This window comes from Schistocerca serialis, chromosome 12 (genome assembly GCF_023864345.2).
Source record: "Schistocerca serialis cubense isolate TAMUIC-IGC-003099 chromosome 12, iqSchSeri2.2, whole genome shotgun sequence".
NCBI lineage: Eukaryota > Metazoa > Arthropoda > Insecta > Orthoptera > Acrididae > Schistocerca > Schistocerca serialis.
The window spans coordinates 164,552,961-164,573,535 of NC_064649.1; the positions used below are offsets into that span (position 1 = coordinate 164,552,961).

Consider the following 20,575-nt stretch of genomic DNA (forward strand, 5'->3'; position numbering starts at 1 on the left):
TTAAACTTATGGCTTGACTTTTTAAGGGTATAAACATTTTATTTTTACCTTTTATTACTTTTATGTTGTAATTTCATGTACTGACGCGTTCCATGACCTTGGAGATTTGCTGGTCAATTTGGTGCTACTGCACTTGACGTGTAAATAAATAAATAAACGTAAGTAGGTATTGCCCCTTATTAAACTGCTGACTATGACGTTATGATCTATGTTTTTGACAGCTTGTTAGTCCTTTTTCACACCAGTGGATGCCACCCAAGGAATTTTAGGTTATATTTGTATCTTACCGACACATAAGCTACTGGCCATTAAAAGTCCTACACCACGAAGATTACGTGCTACAGACGCGAAACTTAACCGACAGGAAGAAGATGCTGTGATATGCAACGCCTACAACATGTTGACATGACGAAAGTTTCTAACCGATTTCTCATACGCGAACAGCGATTGACCGTCATTGCCTGGTGAAACATTACTGTGATGCGTCGTGTAAGGAGGAGAAATGCGTACCATCACGTTTCAGACTTTCATAAAGGTCAGATTGCAGTCTATCGCAATTGCGGTTTATCATATCGCGACATTGCTGCTCGCGTTGGTCGAGATCCAATGACTGTTAGCAGAATATGGAAGCAGTGGGTTCAAGAGGGGAATACGGAACGCCGTGCTGGATCCCAACGGCCTCGTATCACTAGCAGTCGAGATGACAGGCATCTTACCAGCATGGCTGAAAAGCATCGTGCAGCCACGTCTCGATCCCTGAGTCAACAGATGGCGACGTTTGCAAGACAACAACCATCTGCACGAACAGTTCGACGACGTTTGCAGCAGCATGGACCATCAGCTCGGAGGCCGTGGCTGCGGTTACCCTTGACGCTGCATCACAGACAGGAGCGCCTGCGATGGTGTACTCAACGACGAACCTGGGTGCACGAATGGCAAAACGTCATTTTTTCGGATGAATCCAGGTTCTGTTTACAGCATCATGATGGTCGCATCCGTGTTTGGCGACATCGCGGTTACACATTTCGGTCACCTCTTGTTCGCACTGAAGGCACTTTGAACAGTGGACATTACATTTCAGATGTGTTACGGCCCGTGGCGCTACCCTCCATTCGATCCGTGCGAAACCCTACATTTCAGCAGAATAATGCACGACCGCATGGTACAGGTCCTGTACGGGCCTTTCTGTATACAGAAAATGTTCGACTGCTGCCCTGGCCAGCACATTCTCCAGATCTCTCACCAACTGAAAACGTCTGGTCAATGGCGGCCGAGCAACTGGCTCGTCACAATACGCCAGTCACTACTCTCGATGAACCGTGGTATCGTGTTGAAGCTGCATGGGCAGCTGTACCTGTGCACGCCATCCAAGCTCTGACTCAATGCCCAGGCGTATCGAGGCCGTTATTACGGCCAGAGGTGGTTGTTATGGGTACTGATTTCTCAGTATCTATGCACCCAAATTGCGTGAAAATGTAATCATATGTCAGTTTTAGTATAATATATTTGTCCAATGAATACCCGTTTATCATCTGCATCTCTTATTGGTGTAGTAATTTTAATGAGCAGTAGTGTAGTTTCTGCCGTTCAGGCAATGAATTTGTTGAAGAAACTTAATGATAAAGACAAATCAACGTTCTTTTTGTCTGTCAGGGCTTAATTCTGGTCTGCATGTGATTACAGGATAAACAAGTTTCCCCTCAGTAATGAAGTATTGAAGCAATCAAAGGTTGCAGAAGTTTAAAAAACTGGCGATGTCAAGTTTTCTTCTGTAGAGTGTCTAATAGGAAGGTTTCCATCATTGCTGCCGAGGACGGGAAGTGAGTCAGCTGAGGACTGCTTCAGAGCCAGTCTGTGGCCCTGCTACTGTTGAGGACGAGGGCTTGACAGATGATACCAAATGGCATCGCTTGGTGGGCATTCATGGAGCTAAAACGATAGGTTACCATTGCTAACGCTTTCTGTTTCGACTCCACCGCAACGCATTGCTGAGTGTGAGAGCGTGTTAAGCTTGGTGCAGAAGAATCGCAATCAGTTTCGCTCCTCCACGTCCAATGAAATTCTGGGGTCCATTTCTGTTTGGAAAGCAAGAAGCAGTGGTCCACGTTACATGAGTAGTTTTGCTTCAGAATTTCTGAAGATACCGTAGAAAGCTACTCATCTTTATCTTTCCTCTGCAACCTGTGATGGAATATAGCCAGTGTCCTGTGAACTTAAGAATATTTTGTAAATAAGTATAAATAAATGTTCAGTTTAGTAGTTTTGACAGTGTCGTTCGCATTGTGGCTTCCAAGATCAAGAGCGGAAAAGCTCATTTTTGTGTAGTGTGTGAACTGTTCCCCATCAGCAAGTAACTTGTGTGATTCAGAGTTCGAAAATGTAGCCTACATTATATATGTTAACGTTATTTGTAATCGCTTTCTGTGTAGTCTTTTGTCGCTATGTTTCAACACCTTGCGATGCATGCACGCGTAAAACTTTTGCGATTTGGGATCTTCTGGATTTATGTTTTTGAAAGTTGGCAGGTATGCTGAGCATAGCGGAAGGTTCTGGCTACCGAAAGATTAGCAAGTTTGAGATGATTTTAAACTAACTTGGCGATTTTCATTCATGACCTCTCTTCCAGTCATGATTGGAAATAAAAATGCGGTTGCTGCTCTTTTAGGGAAAGTACAGCGATATGTGTTTGTGCTGCGTTGCTCATGGCATTTGATGAACTTGGCTGCTGTAGGCATGTATGGAAGTGAAACATGGACGATAAATAGTTTGGACAAGAAGAGAATAGAAGCTTTCGAAATGAGGTGCTACAGAAGAATGCTGAAGATTGGGTGGGTAGATCACGTAAATTATGAGGAGGTATTGAACAGGATTGGGGATAAGAGAAGTTTGTGGCACAACTTGACTAGAAGAAGGGATCGGTTGGTAGGACACGTCCTGAGGCATCAAGGGATCACCAGTTTAGTATTGGAGGACAGCGTGGAGGGTAGAAATCGTAGAGGGAGACCAAGAGATGAATACACTAAGGAGATTCAGGTGGATGTAGGCTGCAGTAGGTACTGGGAGATTAAGAAGCTTGCACAGGATAGAGTAGCATGGAGAGCTGCATCAAACCAGTCTGCCGGCCGGAGTGGCCGAGCGGTTCTAGGCGCTACAGTCTGGAACCGCACGACCGCTATGGTCGCAGGTTCGAATCCTGCCTCGGGCATGGATGTGTGTGATGTCCTTAGGTTAGTTAGATTTAAGTAGTTCTAAGTTCTAGGGGACTCATGACCTCAGATGTTGTCCTATAGTGCTCAGAGCCATTTGACCCATGAGAGAAGGATATGAAGTACACTACTGGCCATTAAAATTGCTACACCAAGAAGAAATGCAGATGATAAACGGGTATTCAATGGACAAATATATTATACTAGAACTGACATGTGATTACATTTTCACGCAGTTTGGGAGCATAGATCCTGAGATATCAGTACCCAGAACAACCACCTCTGGCCGTAATAACGGCCTTGATACGCCTGTACATTCCGTCAGACAGAGCTTGGATGGCGTGTACAAGTACAGCTGCCCATGCAGTTCATCAAGAGTACTGACTGGCGTAATGTGACGAGCCAGTTGTTCGGCCACCATTCACCAGACACTTTCAATTGGTGAGAGATCTGGAGAATGTGCTGGCCAGGGCAGCAGTCGAACATTTTCTGTATCCAGAAAGGCCCGTACAGGACCTGCAACATGTGGTCGTGCATTATCCTGCTGAATGAAGGGTATAGTCACGGGTCGTAACACATCTGAAACGTAACGTCCATTGTTCAAAGTGCCCTCAATGCGAACATGAGGTGACCGAGACGTGTAACCAATGGCACCCGATACCATAACGCCGCGTGATACGACAGTATGGCGATGACAAATACACGCTTCCAATTTGCGTTCACCGCGATGTCGCCAAACACGGATGCGACCATCATGATTCTGTAAACAGAAGCTGGATTCATCCGGAAAAATGACGTTTTGCCATTCGTGGACCCAGGTTCGTCATTGAGTACATCATCGCAGGCGCTCCTGTCTGTGATGAAGTGTCAAGGGTAACCGCAGCCGTGGTCTCCGAGCTGATAGTCCATGCTGCTGCAAACGTCGTCGAACTGTTCGTGCAGATGGTTGTTGTCTTGCAAACGTCCCCATCTGCTGACTCAGGGATGGAGTCGTGGCTGCACGATCCGGTACACCCATGCGGATAAGATGCCTGTCACCTCGACTGCTCGTGATACGAGGCCGTTGGGATCCAGCACGGCGTTCCGTATTACCCTCCTGAACGCACCGATTCCATATTCTGCTAACAGTGATTGGATCTCGACCAACGCGAGCAGCAATGTCGCGATAGGATAAACCGCAATTGCGATAGACTGCAATCTGACGTTTATGAAAGTCTGAAACGTGATGGTACGCATTTCTCCTCATTACACGAGGCATCACAACAACGTTTCACCAGGCAACGCCGGTCAACTGCTGTTTGTGTATGAGAAATCGGTTGGAAACTTTCCTCATGTCACCACGTTGTAGGTGTTGCCACCGGCGCCAACCTTGTGTGAATGCTCTGAAAAGCTAATCATTTGCATATCACAGCAACTTCTTCCTGTCGGTTAAATTGCGCGTCTGCAGCACGTCATCTTCGTGGTGTAGCAATTTTTATGGTCAGTCGTGTATAAACACGTATGAAGCTGGTGCATCCGCTAATCCATGACTTCAGCAGTTCTATTTAATGTTACTCGAAGTCTTTTAACATATTTTCGCTAACTTGTATATCTCTGACGTATTGATGAAAGTTACATAATCGTCGCTTGGATTTGCTTAGTTTCTCTTTTTTTTAATAATCGAAACGGCACACAGCAGTAAAGGCATTACAGAAGGCTTTGTGAGAGACTGTGTAGGTGCCAGTACTGTATGTACAGCTGAAGCACATAGCGTAGCGACGCGGCGCGGCTCTGAGGTACTCACAGCAAGCAGTGGAGTCAGGTTCCTCGGGGCTGGCCGACACGACTCTGAAACAAAAAGACGAACGTTTCGCGTTAGGAGGACTCACAGGTGCAGACTTAACTTACAGGTAGAGTTCTTTGCATCACTAACTGTTAAAATTCAGAGACCGTAAGTTCCTACAACAGTCAGGCAATACATCGCTCCCTGAACCGTGAAAATTTACTCTTTCAAAATCTTTTCTTAAAGAATTTACTTTATTTACTAGCGAATCATCAAGAACATTAACACACTATGTGAGCGTGGAAGTAGTTGCCAAGGACTAACTGATGGAAACAAATTAAATTTCAACCAACAGAAATTTTATTCATAAAGCCTTTTCAAAAACAGATTTAAAATTCATAACCTCTGAAAACTACACTGGTGCAAATCTGCAACACACCAGATTACTTTAAACTAAAAAATTTTAACAACTCACACAATCACATTAACTATGCACCCCGTAAGGGGGATGGAAATGGTACTAACACTCACATTACAAAAAATTATTTGCCACCGAAAGTGCAATTTCTTTTTATAAAGGACTCTTACAGTGGAAGGGCGGCAACTTTATGAATGCGACTATTTAAATAAAACCCATGAATTTCAGACTTACATAAAATGTACAACATGCTCTACATTACACATTTAGCATCTCGCAAAATGATAGGCAAGATAAAACATATTTCAGGAATTCGGCTTTTAATTCTATAAATTCGTTAACACCGAATCCGAGAAACATGACAAAGGCAGCTAGTAACATATGGCAGACCGACAGACAGACACTAACTGCTTAACAAATACGGACGAGAGACAGACGAGCAAGCTGGGGACGAGAGACTGGCCAAGAAACAAGTAAAATTTAACAATTTAAATGAAACAACATATCTCCAATGACTTAACTTCTAATAAACTGCAATTTCTCGAGAAGACCCGGCGCAGCACCCCCAACGCTCTCCCGAACCGTCCGCTGCCAGCCGCTTCAACGGACGCCGGAAGGCGCGCCGATCTCCCGTCTCACGGCGTCGCAGCTCGCACCGGTCAGAGCGACGTCGTGGTTTCACTCCTGCTGCTCTCGTGTCGGCCGCGAAGCCACTACCCCTCGCTATACGTCGCGCCGACGCTCAAGACGGACAAGTCATCTTGTGTCTCAGTGCGCGACCGACCAACCGCTAATGACCATTGCCTGAGCACACTCGAGCAGACTGGCGGCCTAACACATACTAGCACTCCGGACGACAGACAGACACTGACTGCCGCACACTGACCCGGCTGACCCACTGACCAGACTCGCCGCGACAGACCGACGAGCTGATGGCGCCCCTTAAACGCACGTGAACAGGCAACCTGTCCTCTTTCCCACCAGAGGGAGACACCAAAGAGCTGCGACTGCCACAGCGGCGCCACCGCCAGAAACGGAGGGCGACTGCTCCACACTGCGCGCTGCGGCGCGCTCTTCAAAACAGCAAGTTTGCCACGGCTCACTCCCTCTACGCACATATCGCAAAAAAGACCACGAAGTAAATTAGACAGATTCGAGCGACATGGAGGCTTGGCGCCAGTCGTTCTACACACAACTGGACAGGCGGGGAGCGGCAGTGACACACGGAATACTCTCCAGCACACATCTCCAGGGCGCAGAGGGGACTGTTGGAGACCTCCTCTGCCCCCCGTAGAGTGGCGCTTCTTTCGGTCGATGGGCGCGCGAGGTGACAGTGGGACAGAATGTCTTCTATTTAGAATGAGTAAACGGGAGGTTGTCATCACTGTTTTTGTTCATCTGACAACCATGGGACGTCCCCCCCCCTCCCCCTCCCCCCCGGGCCCCAAAAGACTGTCATCGGAACTGGAGGACTGAAGCAATTTTAGTTAATTTATAGGACAATGTTCTCCATAATCCAAAATTAATATTAAAGTTTTCCGAATGTCTTTTATTTACTGTGTGTATGTGTGTTTGTTTTATACGTGAGACGTGCCTAGAGATAGAGGAAAGGTGCCTACTATGCGATAGTTCCCTACTATGAGACAGCCCAACTGTGCTCATGTTAGCGGCTGCACTCTGGTGGAGAGTTTCTTGAACACGTCTACTGCGTGCCAGGCGACGACACAGCGAGTAGGACGCTATAGTTGAGCCGGACACAGTACGTAGAGGTTGATACAAAATTTCTTGTATTCGGAGTTTTTGCGACATCGGTGTTAAGACAATATTTCAGCTTAAAGGTGAGTGGATATTACTGCACTCTTTTATTGTTGTTATTTCTGACGGTATTACCTATAATTATTGACAATTAGGCTCATTTTCCAAGCAAGTGCGTGATTCTTTGTGTAAGATGGCGAAATTCCTAATATGCCATATTACGGGGATCCAAATACGCGACAGTGTCGCATATTACGATACCTATCGCAGAACCACCTGGAGTTAGTCAAATAGGTCAAACATCGCGTTCGTGCTCGGCTGCGTTACTAACTCCTTATGTGAAGCAACTGCAAGAATCTAAGCATAAGAAATCAGAGGCTGAAGCTAAGAAAGCTGCCAGAAAGTTATTTGGGGAGAAGAGTTGAAGATCTTCCAATCGTAGACCTAAAGCAGAGGAATCGTCTAGTGACTCGGCATCCGATGTCCATCTTGATGACAGCGGGGATTCAGACAGCAGTGATGACGATGACGCAGACTGTCTGTTTTGTACTGGGCGCTTCTCTGAAGGCAGACACGGGGAGAAGTGGGCACAGTGCACGACATATTGTCGCTGGGCTCATGAAGAGTGCGGTGTCACAGAAGACAATTTTGTTTGGCCTGGATGTCGTAAATGTAAACATGAGTAGTGTGCAATGAGTGAAGGAGATCAGAAACGAATAAACATGTAAAAACTGTATATTCATATATCATTATTCTCTAATAAAATAATTAAAGTAAAATATTATTACTGTCTCACAGCAGGAAACCTCGATCTCATTTTTACGAAATGCCTTGTTTATCAAGATTTAATAACTACTCTGAAATATTGTTTATTATTGCAAATACGATAATTGTATGACAAAATTAATTAATGCAAGATATTATTACCATCATAAAAAATACAATTGCACTTATTTTGAGGTCTTTCAAATGGGTTTACAAAAGTGTGTCTCATATTAGGCACCTTTCCTCTACTTCTGGGAGAAATCCAGCAGCAGCACGTCACCTCCTACAGGGGGGAGGCAAACTGCCGTACAGAGGAGGAAGCAGCGTAGTGATGGAGCAGGGCGCATGGCCGTCGTGTCGTCACTATGGAAGATGTGTAGGTACGTGGCGACGTCACCTCCTACAGGGGGGAGGCAAACTGCCGTACAGAGGAGGAAGCAGCGTAGTGATGGAGCAGGGCGCATGGCCGTCGTGTGTCACTATGGAAGATGTGTAGGTACGTGGCGACGTCACCTCCTACAGGGGGGACGCAAACTGCCGTACAGAGGAGGAAGCAGTGTAGTGATGGAGCAGGGCGCACGGCCGTCGTGTCGTCACTATGGAAGATGTGTAGGTATGTGGCGACATCACATCCTACAGGGGGGAGGCAAACCGCCGTACAGAGGAGGAACCAGCGTAGTGATAGAGCAGGGCGCACGGCCGTCGTGTCGTCACTATGGAAGATGTGTAGGTACGTGGCGACGTCACCTCCTACAGGGGGGAGGCAAACTGCCGTACAGAGGAGGAAGCAGTGTAGTGATGGAGCAGGGCGCACGGCCGTCGTGTCGTCACTATGGAAGATGTGTAGGTACGTGGCGACGTCACCTCCTACAGGGGGGAGGCAAACTGCCGTACAGAGGAGGAAGCAGCGTAGTGATGGAGCAGGACGCATGGCCGTCGTGTCGTCACTATGGAAGATGTGTAGGTACGTGGCGACGTCACCTCCTACAGGGGGGAGGCAAACCGCCGTACAGAGGAGGAAGCTGCGTAGTGATGGAGCAGGGCGCATGGCCGTCGTGTCGTCACTATGGAAGATGTGTAGGTATGTGGCGACGTCACATCCTACAGGGGGGAGGCAAACCGCCGTACAGAGGAGGAAGCAGCGTAGTGATGGAGCAGGGCGCACGGCCGTCGTGTCGTCACTATGGAAGATGTGTAGGTACGTGGCGACGTCACCTCCTACAGGGGGGAGGCATACTGCCGTACAGAGGAGGAAGCAGCGTAGTGATGGAGCAGGGCGCATGGCCGTCGTGTCGTCACTATGGAAGATGTGTAGGTACGTGGCGACGTCACCTCCTACAGGGGGGAGGCAAACCGCCGTACAGAGGAGGAAGCAGCGTAGTGATGGAGCAGGGCGCATGGCCGTCGTGTCGTCACTATGGAAGATGTGTAGGTATGTGGAGACGTCACCTCCTACAGGGGGAAGGCAAACTGCCGTACAGAGGAGGAAGCAGCGTAGTGATGGAGCAGGGCGCACGGCCGTCGTGTCGTCACTATGGAAGATGTGTAGGTACGTGGCGACGTCACCTCCTACAGGGGGGAGGCAAACTGCCGTACAGAGGAGGAAGCAGTGTAGTCATGGAGCAGGGCGCACGGCCGTCGTGTCGTCACTATGGAAGATGTGTAGGTACGTGGCGACGTCACCTCCTACAGGGGGGAGGCAAACCGCCGTACAGAGGAGGAAGCAGCGTAGTGATGGAGCAGGGCGCATGGCCGTCGTGTCGTCACTATGGAAGATGTGTAGGTATGTGGCGACATCACATCCTACAGGGGGGAGGCAAACCGCCGTACAGAGGAGGAAGCAGTGTAGTGATGGAGCAGGGCGCACGGCCGTCGTGTCGTCACTATGGAAGATGTGTAGGTACGTGGCGACGTCACCTCCTACAGGGGGGAGGCAAACTGCCGTACAGAGGAGGAAGCAGTGTAGTCATGGAGCAGGGCTCACGGCCGTCGTGTCGTCACTATGGAAGATGTGTAGGTACGTGGCGACGTCACCTCCTACAGGGGGGAGGCAAACCGCCGTACAGAGGAGGAAGCAGCGTAGTGATGGAGCAGGGCGCATGGCCGTCGTGTCGTCACTATGGAAGATGTGTAGGTATGTGGCGACATCACATCCTACAGGGGGGAGGCAAACCGCCGTACAGAGGAGGAAGCAGCGTAGTGATGGAGCAGGGCGCACGGCCGTCGTGTCGTCACTATGGAAGATGTGTAGGTACGTGGCGACGTCACCTCCTACAGGGGGGAGGCAAACTGCCGTACAGAGGAGGAAGCAGTGTAGTGATGGAGCAGGGCGCACGGCCGTCGTGTCGTCACTATGGAAGATGTGTAGGTATGTGGCGACGTCACCTCCTACAGGGGGGAGGCAAACCGCCGTACAGAGGAGGAAGCAGCGTAGTGATGGAGCAGGGCGCACGGCCGGCGTGTCGTCACTATGGAAGATGTGTAGGTATGTGGCGACGTCACCTCCTACAGGGGGGAGGCAAACTGCCGTACAGAGGAGGAAGCAGCGTAGTGATGAAGCAGGGCGCATGGCCGTCGTGTCGTCACTATGGAAGCTGTGTAGGTATGTGGCGACGTCACATCCTACAGGGGGGAGGCAAACCGCCGTACAGAGGAGGAACCAGCGTAGTGATGGAGCAGGGCGCACGGCCGTCGTGTCGTCACTATGGAAGATGTGTAGGTACGTGGCGACGTCACCTCCTACAGGGGGGAGGCAAACTGCCGTACAGAGGAGGAAGCAGTGTAGTGATGGAGCAGGGCGCACGGCCGTCGTGTCGTCACTATGGAAGATGTGTAGGTACGTGGCGACGTCACCTCCTGCAGGGGGGAGGCAAACTGCCGTACAGAGGAGGAAGCAGTGTAGTCATGGAGCAGGGCGCACGGCCGTCGTGTCGTCACTATGGAAGATGTGTAGGTATGTGGCGACGTCACCTCCTACAGGGGGGAGGCAAACCGCCGTACAGAGGAGGAAGCAGCGTAGTGATGGAGCAGGGCGCATGGCCGTCGTGTCGTCACTATGGAAGATGTGTAGGTACGTGGCGACGTCACATCCTACAGGGGGGAGGCAAACCGCCGTACAGAGGAGGAAGCAGCGTAGTGATGGAGCAGGGCGCACGGCCGTCGTGTCATCACTATGGAAGATGTGTAGGTACGTGGCGACGTCACCTCCTACAGGGGGGAGGCAAACCGCCGTACAGAGGAGGAAGCAGCGTAGTGATGGAGCAGGGCGCACGGCCGTCGTGTCGTCACTGTGGAAGATGTGTAGGTACGTGGCGACGTCTCCTCCTACAGGGGGGAGGCAAACCGCCGTACAGAGGAGGAAGCTGCGTAGTGATGGAGCAGGGCGCATGGCCGTCGTGTCGTCACTATGGAAGATGTGTAGGTATGTGGCGACGTCACATCCTACAGGGGGGAGGCAAACCACCGTACAGAGGAGGAAGCAGTGTAGTCATGGAGCAGGGCGCATGGCCGTCGTGTCGTCACTATGGAAGATGTGTAGGTACGTGGCGACGTCACCTCCTACAGGGGGGAGGCAAACTGCCGTACAGAGGAGGAAGCAGTGTAGTCATGGAGCAGGGCGCACGGCCGTCGTGTCGTCACTATGGAAGATGTGTAGGTACGTGGCGACGTCACCTCCTACAGGGGGGAGGCAAACCGCCGTACAGAGGAGGAAGCAGTGTAGTGATGGAGCAGGGCGCATGGCCGTCGTGTCGTCACTATGGAAGATGTGTAGGTATGTGGCGACGTCACATCCTACAGGGGGGAGGCAAACTGCCGTACAGAGGAGGAAGCAGTGTAGTGATGGAGCAGGGCGCATGGCCGTCGTGTCGTCACTATGGAAGATGTGTAGGTATGTGGCGACGTCACATCCTACAGGGGGGAGGCAAACCGCCGTACAGAGGAGGAAGCAGCGTAGTGATGGAGCAGGGCGCACGGCCGTCGTGTCGTCACTATGGAAGATGTGTAGGTACGTGGCGACGTCACCTCCTACAGGGGGGAGGCAAACTGCCGTACAGAGGAGGAAGCAGTGTAGTGATGGAGCAGGGCGCACGGCCGTCGTGTCGTCACTATGGAAGATGTGTAGGTACGTGGCGACGTCACCTCCTACAGGGGGGAGGCAAACCGCCGTACAGAGGAGGAAGCAGCGTAGTGATGGAGCAGGGCGCACGGCCGTCGTGTCGTCACTATGGAAGATGTGTAGGTACGTGGCGACGTCACCTCCTACAGGGGGGAGGCAAACCGCCGTACAGAGGAGGAAGCAGCGTAGTGATGGAGCAGGGCGCACGGCCGTCGTGTCGTCACTATGGAAGATGTGTAGGTACGTGGCGAAAGACCCCCCCCCCCCCCTGGATATAGTAAAGTTCAAATTGATTAAAAAATGAAACAGCGATAATGACAGAATCAAAGACCGACCATAACGCTGGCAAACACATTAATTATGAATCCGCAGTAAGGCACAGACAAATGAACAAGAAACATCATTCATTTTTTTATACATGATTTTGTTTCATTCTCTCGTATGTAGAAGGATGGCTGAGACGTATTGACGTAGTATGACGTCCTACAACTGTTTTCTATTGTATGTGATTCTGAACAAGGGAACACGTAATTAATACTATTAAGTATTTTTACTGAAGTGAAGTGGAGCCAAGTTTGGAGGAATTCCTTCATGTTTTATATCATCTGGAGAGGCACTGGTCTTCCCTGGAGTCGGCTGCCTGCATCCTGCATCTACAATTGAAATGTGGGAAAGGAAATCCACGGTCATATTTTCGCAAGATTAACAAGAAGGAGGAGCTTTAAGAAGACGACAGATATTATAATAATACATACAGTGATGGACACGGGAAAAAAGAACGATGCAAGGTAAAGTCAACGAAGAATAGCACAATTTCCTACATGCAGAAGATTCAGAAGTAATGCAATTGTACATTCCTTTAAATTTTCCATTTCAAAAAAGGTACGGCCAAACTTTCAGGAAACATTCCTCACACACAAATAAAGAAAAGGTGTTATGTGGACATGTGTCCGGAAACGCTTAATTTCCATGTTAGAGCTCATTTTAGTTTCGTCAGTATGTACTGTACTTCCTCGATTCACCGCCAGTTGGCCCAAATGAAGGCGCTTGTGTTGACATGCAACTGATTGCTCTACAGTACTAGCATCAAGCACATCAGTACGTAGCATCAACAGGTTAGTGTTAATCACGAACGTGGTTTTGCAGTCAGTGCAATGTTTACAAATGCGGAGTTGGCAGATGCCCATTTGATGTATGGATTAGCACGGGACAACAGCCGTGGCGCGGTACGTTTGTATCGAGACAGGTTTCCAGAACGAAGGTGTCCCGACAGGAAGACGTTCGAAGCAAATGATCAGCGTCTTAGGGAGCACGGAACATTCCAGCCTACGACTCGCGACTGGGGAAGACCTAGAACGACGAGGACACCTGCAATGGACGAGGCAATTATTCGTGCACTTGACGATAACCCTAATGTCAGCGTCAGAGAAGTTGCTGCTGTACAAGGTAACGTTGACCACGTCACTGTATGGAGAGTGCTACGGGAGAACCAGTTGTTTCCGTACCATGTACAGCGTGTGCAGGCACTATCAGCAGCTGATTGGCCTCCACGGGTACACTTCTGTGAATGGTTCATCCGACAATGTGTCAATCCTCATTTCAGTGCAAATGTTCTCTTTACGGATGAGGCTTCATTCCAACGTGATCAAATTGTAAATTTTCACAATCAATATGTGTGGGCTGACGAGAATCCGCACGCAATTGTGCAATCACGTCATCAACTCAGATTTTCTGTGAACGTTTGGGCAGGGATTGTTGGTGATGTCTCGATTGGGCCCCACGTTCTTTCACCTACGCTCAATGGAGCACGTTATCACGATTTCATACGGGACACTCTACCTGTGCTGCTAGAACATGTGCCTTTACAAGTACGACACAACATGTGGTTCATGCACGATGGAGCTCCTGCACATTTCAGTCGAACTGTTTGTACGCTTCTCAACAACAGATTCGGTGACCGATGGATTGTTAGAGGCGGACCAATTGCGTGGCCTCCACGCTCTCCTGACTTCAACCCTCTTGACTTTCATTTATGGGGGCATCTGAAAGCTCTTGTCTACGCAACCCCGGTACCAAATGTAGAGACTCTTCGTGCTCGTATTGTGGACGGCTGTGATACAATACGCCATTCTCCAGGGCTGCATCAGCGCATCAGGGATTCCGTGCGACGGAGGGTGGATGCATGTATCCTCGCTAACGGAGGACATTTTGAACATTTCCTGTAACAAAGTGTTTGAAGTCATACTGATACGTTCTGTTGCTGTGTGTTTCCATTCCCTGATTAATGTGATTTAAAGAGAAGTAATAAAATGAGCTCTAACATGGAATTTAAGCGTTTCCGGACACATGTCCACATAACATATTTTCTTTCTTTGTGTGTGAAGAATGTTTCCTGAAAGTTTGGCCGTACCTTTTTGTAAGACACTGTATATACGGATGGCACGTGTCGTGCTGTACGTGAGGATGCTATCGTTGCCACGGGCTCTGTCCACCGTGCCCCTTTATTAAGTGGCGTCTGGCTACGCCGATAACCTAGCATCCAGTGGGCGAACAGGCCGAACAGATATCCGCCACTCAGGTACAACGAGCGCCCCAAGGGTTGGGGAACCCTCGGAAGTTTCACGCACATCGGAGACGTACAGGTTTTACAGCAACGGCGCGAGGGGGGACCCTTGAGGCAGTTAATCGTCAAGCATCTTTGGATGAGGCTTATCCTGTTGGCCAGTATGATCTGGAATTACCTGCCGGGAAGCACGGTCTTCATAAAATGGTTCAAATTGCTCTGAGCACTATGCGACTTAACATCTGAGGTCATCAGTCCCCTAGAACTTAGAACTACTTAAACCTAGCTAACCTAAGGACATCACACACATCCATGCCCGAGGCAGGATTCGAACCTTCGTCCGTAGAGGTCGCGCGGTTCCAGACTGAAGCGCCTAGAACCGCTCGGCTACACCGGCCGGCACGGTCTTAATAAATTGGAGTGTTTTTCTGTGTGGAATTATTTGAATGAGTCAACTTATCGACATTATATATTGATATTATTCCTGTACACCGAGGTGACAAAAGTCGTGGGTCATACAGATGGAGATGTACAGGTTTATTTATTTATTTATTGTTCCGTGGGACCAAATTAAGGAGAAGTCTCCATGGTCATGGAACGAGTTAATATATGAAATTATAACACGATAGTAGAAACAGATAAAATGAAATATAAGAAACATATTCAGGTGACAATTCGTAAGTTTAAATAAAGAAAATCAACCGTGTACACTGGAATTTGCTTAATTTTTCCTCTTCCAGGAGCTGCTCGACAGAATAGAAGGAGTGAGCCGTGAGGAAACTCTTCAGTTTGGTCTTAAAAGTGTTTGGGGTACTGCTAAGATTTTTGAGTTCTTGTGGTAGCTTATTGAAAATGGATGCAGCAGAATACTGCACTCCTTTCTGAACAAGAGTCAAGGAAGTGCAGTCCATATGCAGTATTAACTGAGTCAAAGCTGCTAACTCTTGGGAATAAGCTAATATTGCTAACAACAAACGACATTAAAGAAAATATATACTTTTAGGGCAATGTCAGAATTCCCAGACTATTGAATAGGGGTCGACAAGAGGTTCTCGAACTTACACCACACATTGCTCGAACAGCCCGTTTTTGAGCCAAAAATACCCTTTTTGAATCAGAAGAGTTACCCCTAAAAATAATACCATACAACATAAGGGTATAAGTAGATTACTTTTCGTGTTGAACTGTCATTGATTTCAGATACTGTTCTAATGGTAAATAAAGCAGCATTTAGTTTCTGAACAAGATCCTGGACGTGGGCTTTCCACAACAGCTTACTATCTCTCCGAACGCCTAGGATATTGAACTGTTCCGTCTCGCTTATAATATGCCCATTCTTTCTGATCAAAATATCGGTTCTTGTTGAATTGTGAGTTAGAAAATGTAAAAACTGAGTCTTACTGTGATTTAGCATCAAATTATTTTCCACAAGCCACGAACTTATTTCATGAACTACATTATTTGATACTGTTTCAATATTACACACAAGATCCTTCACTACCAAGCTGGTGTCATCAGCAAACAGAAATATTTTTGAATCACCTGTAATACTAGAAGGCATATCATTTATGTAAATAAGAAACAGCAGTTATCAGTGCAGTAGTTTGAAACATCAATTGACTCAAATGGGATGCCGTTTTTCACAGAGATGGCTACTCCCCCACACCGCAAAGAGCTCCTAGAAAAGCTGCCAGCCAACCTGTATCCTGGTAAACGAAGTCTCTGAATTATCTCCTTATTTAAGATATGTTCAGATATAAAGAATTTCAGAGTCAACATCTATAAGCAGTTCACTAACTTTATCTCTAATACCTTGTATATTTTGATGAAATATACTAATTCCCTCATTACTCGGATACCTAAGCTTTGTCGAAGAAGACTTCCCTTAAGCAGGAATACCTATCAGCTGACTTCAATCTAAAAAAGGTGCATCTCTAACACCCACTACTGCAGGAATTTTCCCATGAGTGATCCCACCACCCCCACCTGTCACCTATAAGCTTTGCCAACCTCCCCTTCCCATACCTGTTGAGGTGCAGGCCATGTCTAGTGAAACCCGTCCTGCTGATAGACTCCACCGACACCACTGAAATGTGACCTTTGCTTTCCGTCATCAGCGCACCCCAAGTCTCATGTTATTACGCCTGACGGCTGTATTAAGATGAGGCCGATCGTGACGCTGAAACAGTCCCACGAAATGCACATTCGTGTTGCCAGTCTGAGTGGCTGTCTTTTCCAGGTCACCATCTATGTTATACTCCCCATCCCTATCAATACTATTACCAGCCCCACCCACAATCACTACCTGATCCTCTTTAGTAAAATCCCTACATAACCCCCCTATGTTAACAGTCACCTCAGCCAATCCTGCATTAGGCTTCACAATGCTGGTGACCTGGTACTCACTCCCCACTCACTGCAACTGCTGGCCTACACCTCTGCCATGAGAACTACCTAACAGCAGAACCTTCTTCTTTCTCTTAGACTTTGCAACTGTCCTAGCCACCGTAACTGCTGAGGTCTGCTGCATACTTCCTACATCTACAGCTACTAGAGATTCCTCTCCACTAGACTCTGACAGTTGGTCATATCTATTGCAAACACCAATAGTAAAACTATCTGAAAAGCTCCTTCTCCTAGCAGATGTCTTGGCAACAGCCAGCTCCCATTCCCCAAAAACCTTCTCCCTCCTCATCTTATCTAGCTACTCCTGTGCGTTTTTCAACTGCACCTTGTAATGTCTCTTGCAGCGGTCTCTCCGCGATATTTTCAGAAATTTTGTAAATTATATAACTCAGTACATATCTCGAAATATCTCGTCTTATCTTACCGATTCCTAAACTTTAATATACGATGATTATCAATACAAAGTAGTTTCAAGCCCTATTATTCTTTGGAGCGTGCATTTACTCCATGGAATAGCTTCTCTGCTATCTATGTTTTCTGTTATGAAAAGAATGATTGAATCCTGCGGATTAGCCGTGAAAGAACGAAGATGTATTGTTGAGCTAGTCACCATCTTGATGAGATTCTGTACGAGAAAGAATTTAATACATGAACTGAACTAAAGTAAGTGTGTACGCGTATTATTTAACTGATTATTATTGACAGTGTTTGCTTACTACGCTGTGTTGCACGGGATCAGTGGGGAACGTCTGATTTACACTGGACGAACCTGCCGTTTTGTGCGCTCCAGATATCCAGTTTATTACTTCCAATAAATGGGCTAACACGGTCTTACCAGCAGATCTCCGGTCTTCCCCATGTGATCACCGAAAGTTAATAATTATTACAAATGTTTTTAGGAGATCGGCCGACAATTTTCGTCGCACCGAGACTTCGAAATTGCTTCACTGCCATATGGAATTTAAGTTAAGCTCAATTTAATCAGGATAGAACAGTATTGAACTCTGTGAATGTGATAAGCCTGCTTTGTGAACGAAAATTCCCTTAATATACGCGTGTCTTTTTACTATCCCGATCAGTGAAGCTAAATCAGGCCGGTGTGAGAGAGGTTTTTAAATTTCAGATCGCACACAGAAATACTAAAACCTGAAGGGCACAGATGTAACGCTTCGACTCCTCTATCAACTTGCTCCTGTGGCCCCTGCATCGCGGGCACGAGCTACAAAGGGGCACGCTGCACTCAGGCCATTCGTGTCGAAACGTTTCCGACGTGAATATGACCACTCGACGGGAATTAAAAGATTCTGAACGCGAAATGATAGACCTGTGGGACATTCCATTTCCGAAATCGTGAGGGAATTCAGTATTTCGAGATCCACAGTGTCTAGAGTGTGCCGAGACTACCAGACTTCAGGCATCTCTCACCACCGATAACACAGTGGCTGACGGCCTCCACTTAACGACCGACGGCAGCGACGTCTGTGTAGAGTGGTCAGTGCTAACAGACAAGCAACACTGCGTGAAATAATCGCAGAAAGGAATGTGGAACGTAGATGAACATATCCCTTACTATAATGCGTCGAGATTTTGCCTTAATAGGCTACGGCAACTCTACCATCTGGTGAGCAAGATGTATGAGACAGGCGAAATACCGTCAGACTTCAAGACGAATATAATAATTCCAAAGAAAGCAAGTGTTGACAGATGCGAAAATTACCGAACAACCAGTTTAATAAGCCACAGCTGCAAAATACTAACGCGAATTTCTTACAGACGAATGGAAAAACTGGTAGAAGCCGACCTCGGGGAAGATCAGTTTGGATTCCGTAGAAATATTGGAACACGTGAGGCAATACTGACCCTACGACTTATCTCAGAAGCCAGATTAAGGAAAGGCAAACCTACGTTTCTAGCATTTGTAGACTTAGAGAAAGCGTTTGACAATGTTGACTGGAATACTCTCTTTCAAATTCTGAAGGTGGCAGGGGTAAAATACAGGGAGCGAAAGGCTATTTACAATTAGTACTGAAACCAGATGGCAGTTATAAGAGTCGAGGGACATGAAAGGGAAGCAGGGGTTGAGACGGGAGTGGAACAGGGTTGTAGCCTCTCCCCGATGCTATTCAATCTGTATATTGAGCAAGGAGTAAAGGAAACAAAAGAAAAGTTCGGAGTAGGTATTAAAATCGTTGGAGAAGAAATAAAAAATTGAGGTTCGCCGATGACATTGTAATTCTGTCAAAGACAGCAAAGCACTTGGAAGAGCAGTTGAACGGAATGGACAGTGTCTTAAAAGGAGGGTATAGGATGAACATCAACAAAAGCAAAACGAGCATAATGGAATGTAGTCGAACTACCCTCCGCCACACACCGTTGGGTGGCTTGCGGAGTATAAATGTAGATGTAGATGAACTAAGTCGGGTGATGCTGAGGAAATTAGGCAATGAGACGCTTAATGTAGTAAAGGAGTTTTGCTATTTGGGGAGCAAAGTAACTGATGATGGTCGAAGTAGAGAGGATATAAAATGTAGGCTGGCAATGGCAAGGAAAGCGTTTCTGAAGAAGACAAATTTATTAACATCGAGTATAGATTTAAGTGTCAGGAAGTCGTTTTTGAAAGTATTTGTATGGAGTGTAGCCATGTATGGAAGTGAAACATGGAACATAAACCGTTTGGACAAGAAGAGAATAGAAGCTTTGGAAATGTGGTGCTACAGAAGAATGCTGAAGATAAGGTGGGTAGATCACGTAACTAATGAGGAGGTATTGAATAGGATTGGGGAGAAGAGGAGTTTGTGGCACAACTTGACAAGAAGAAGGGATCGGTTCGTAGCGCATGTTCTGAGGCATCAAGGGATCACAAATTTAGTACTAGAGGGCAGCGTGGTGGGTAAAAGTCGTAGAGAGAGACCAAGAGATGAATACACTGAGCAGATTCAGAAGGATGTAGGCTGCAGTAGGTACTGGGAGATGAAGAAGCTTGCACAGGATAGAGTAGCATGGAGAGCTGCATCAAACCAGTCTCAGGACTGAAGACCACAACAACAACAGGCTACGGCAGCAGACGACTGACGCGAGTGCCTTTGCTGATAACATAACAAACCGTGCAGCGCCTCTGCTGGGCTCGTGACCGTATCGGTTGGAGAACAGTGGCCTGGTTAGGTGAATCCCGATTTCAAGTGGCAAGAACCGATGATAGGGTTTGAGTGTCGCACGGACCCTGAGAAACCGAAGATCCTCGTAGTCAAACAGACGCTGTTCGAGCTGGTGGTGGCGCCATAATGGCGTGTGCTGTGTTTACGTGGAACGGACTGAGTCCTCTGGTCCAGCTGAACCGATCAGTGCCTCGATATGGTTACGTTCGGCTACTTGGGCACTATTTTCGGACATTCGCGTACTTCGTGTTCCCAAACAACGGAGGAATTTTTATGGATTACAGTGCGCCATCTAACTGGTTTGAAGAACATTCTGGACAGTTCGAGCGAACGCTTTGGCCACATCGATCGACCGAAATTAATCCTATCGAATATTTACGGGACACAGTCGAGAGGTCAGTTCGTGCACAACATCCAGCACCGGCAAC

At 47.6% G+C, this 20,575-nt stretch overlaps 1 long non-coding RNA gene across 1 annotated transcript in view; it reads right to left on the bottom strand.

Annotated features, from left to right (window-relative positions):
- The window catches only part of LOC126428197 (uncharacterized), a 721,501-nt gene that overhangs the window by 172,365 nt on the left and 528,561 nt on the right, over positions 1-20,575 (bottom strand). The window contains exon 2 of the long non-coding RNA XR_007576793.1: positions 4,990-5,033. This is a non-coding gene — a long non-coding RNA (uncharacterized LOC126428197). The remainder of the gene's footprint in view (positions 1-4,989; positions 5,034-20,575) is intronic.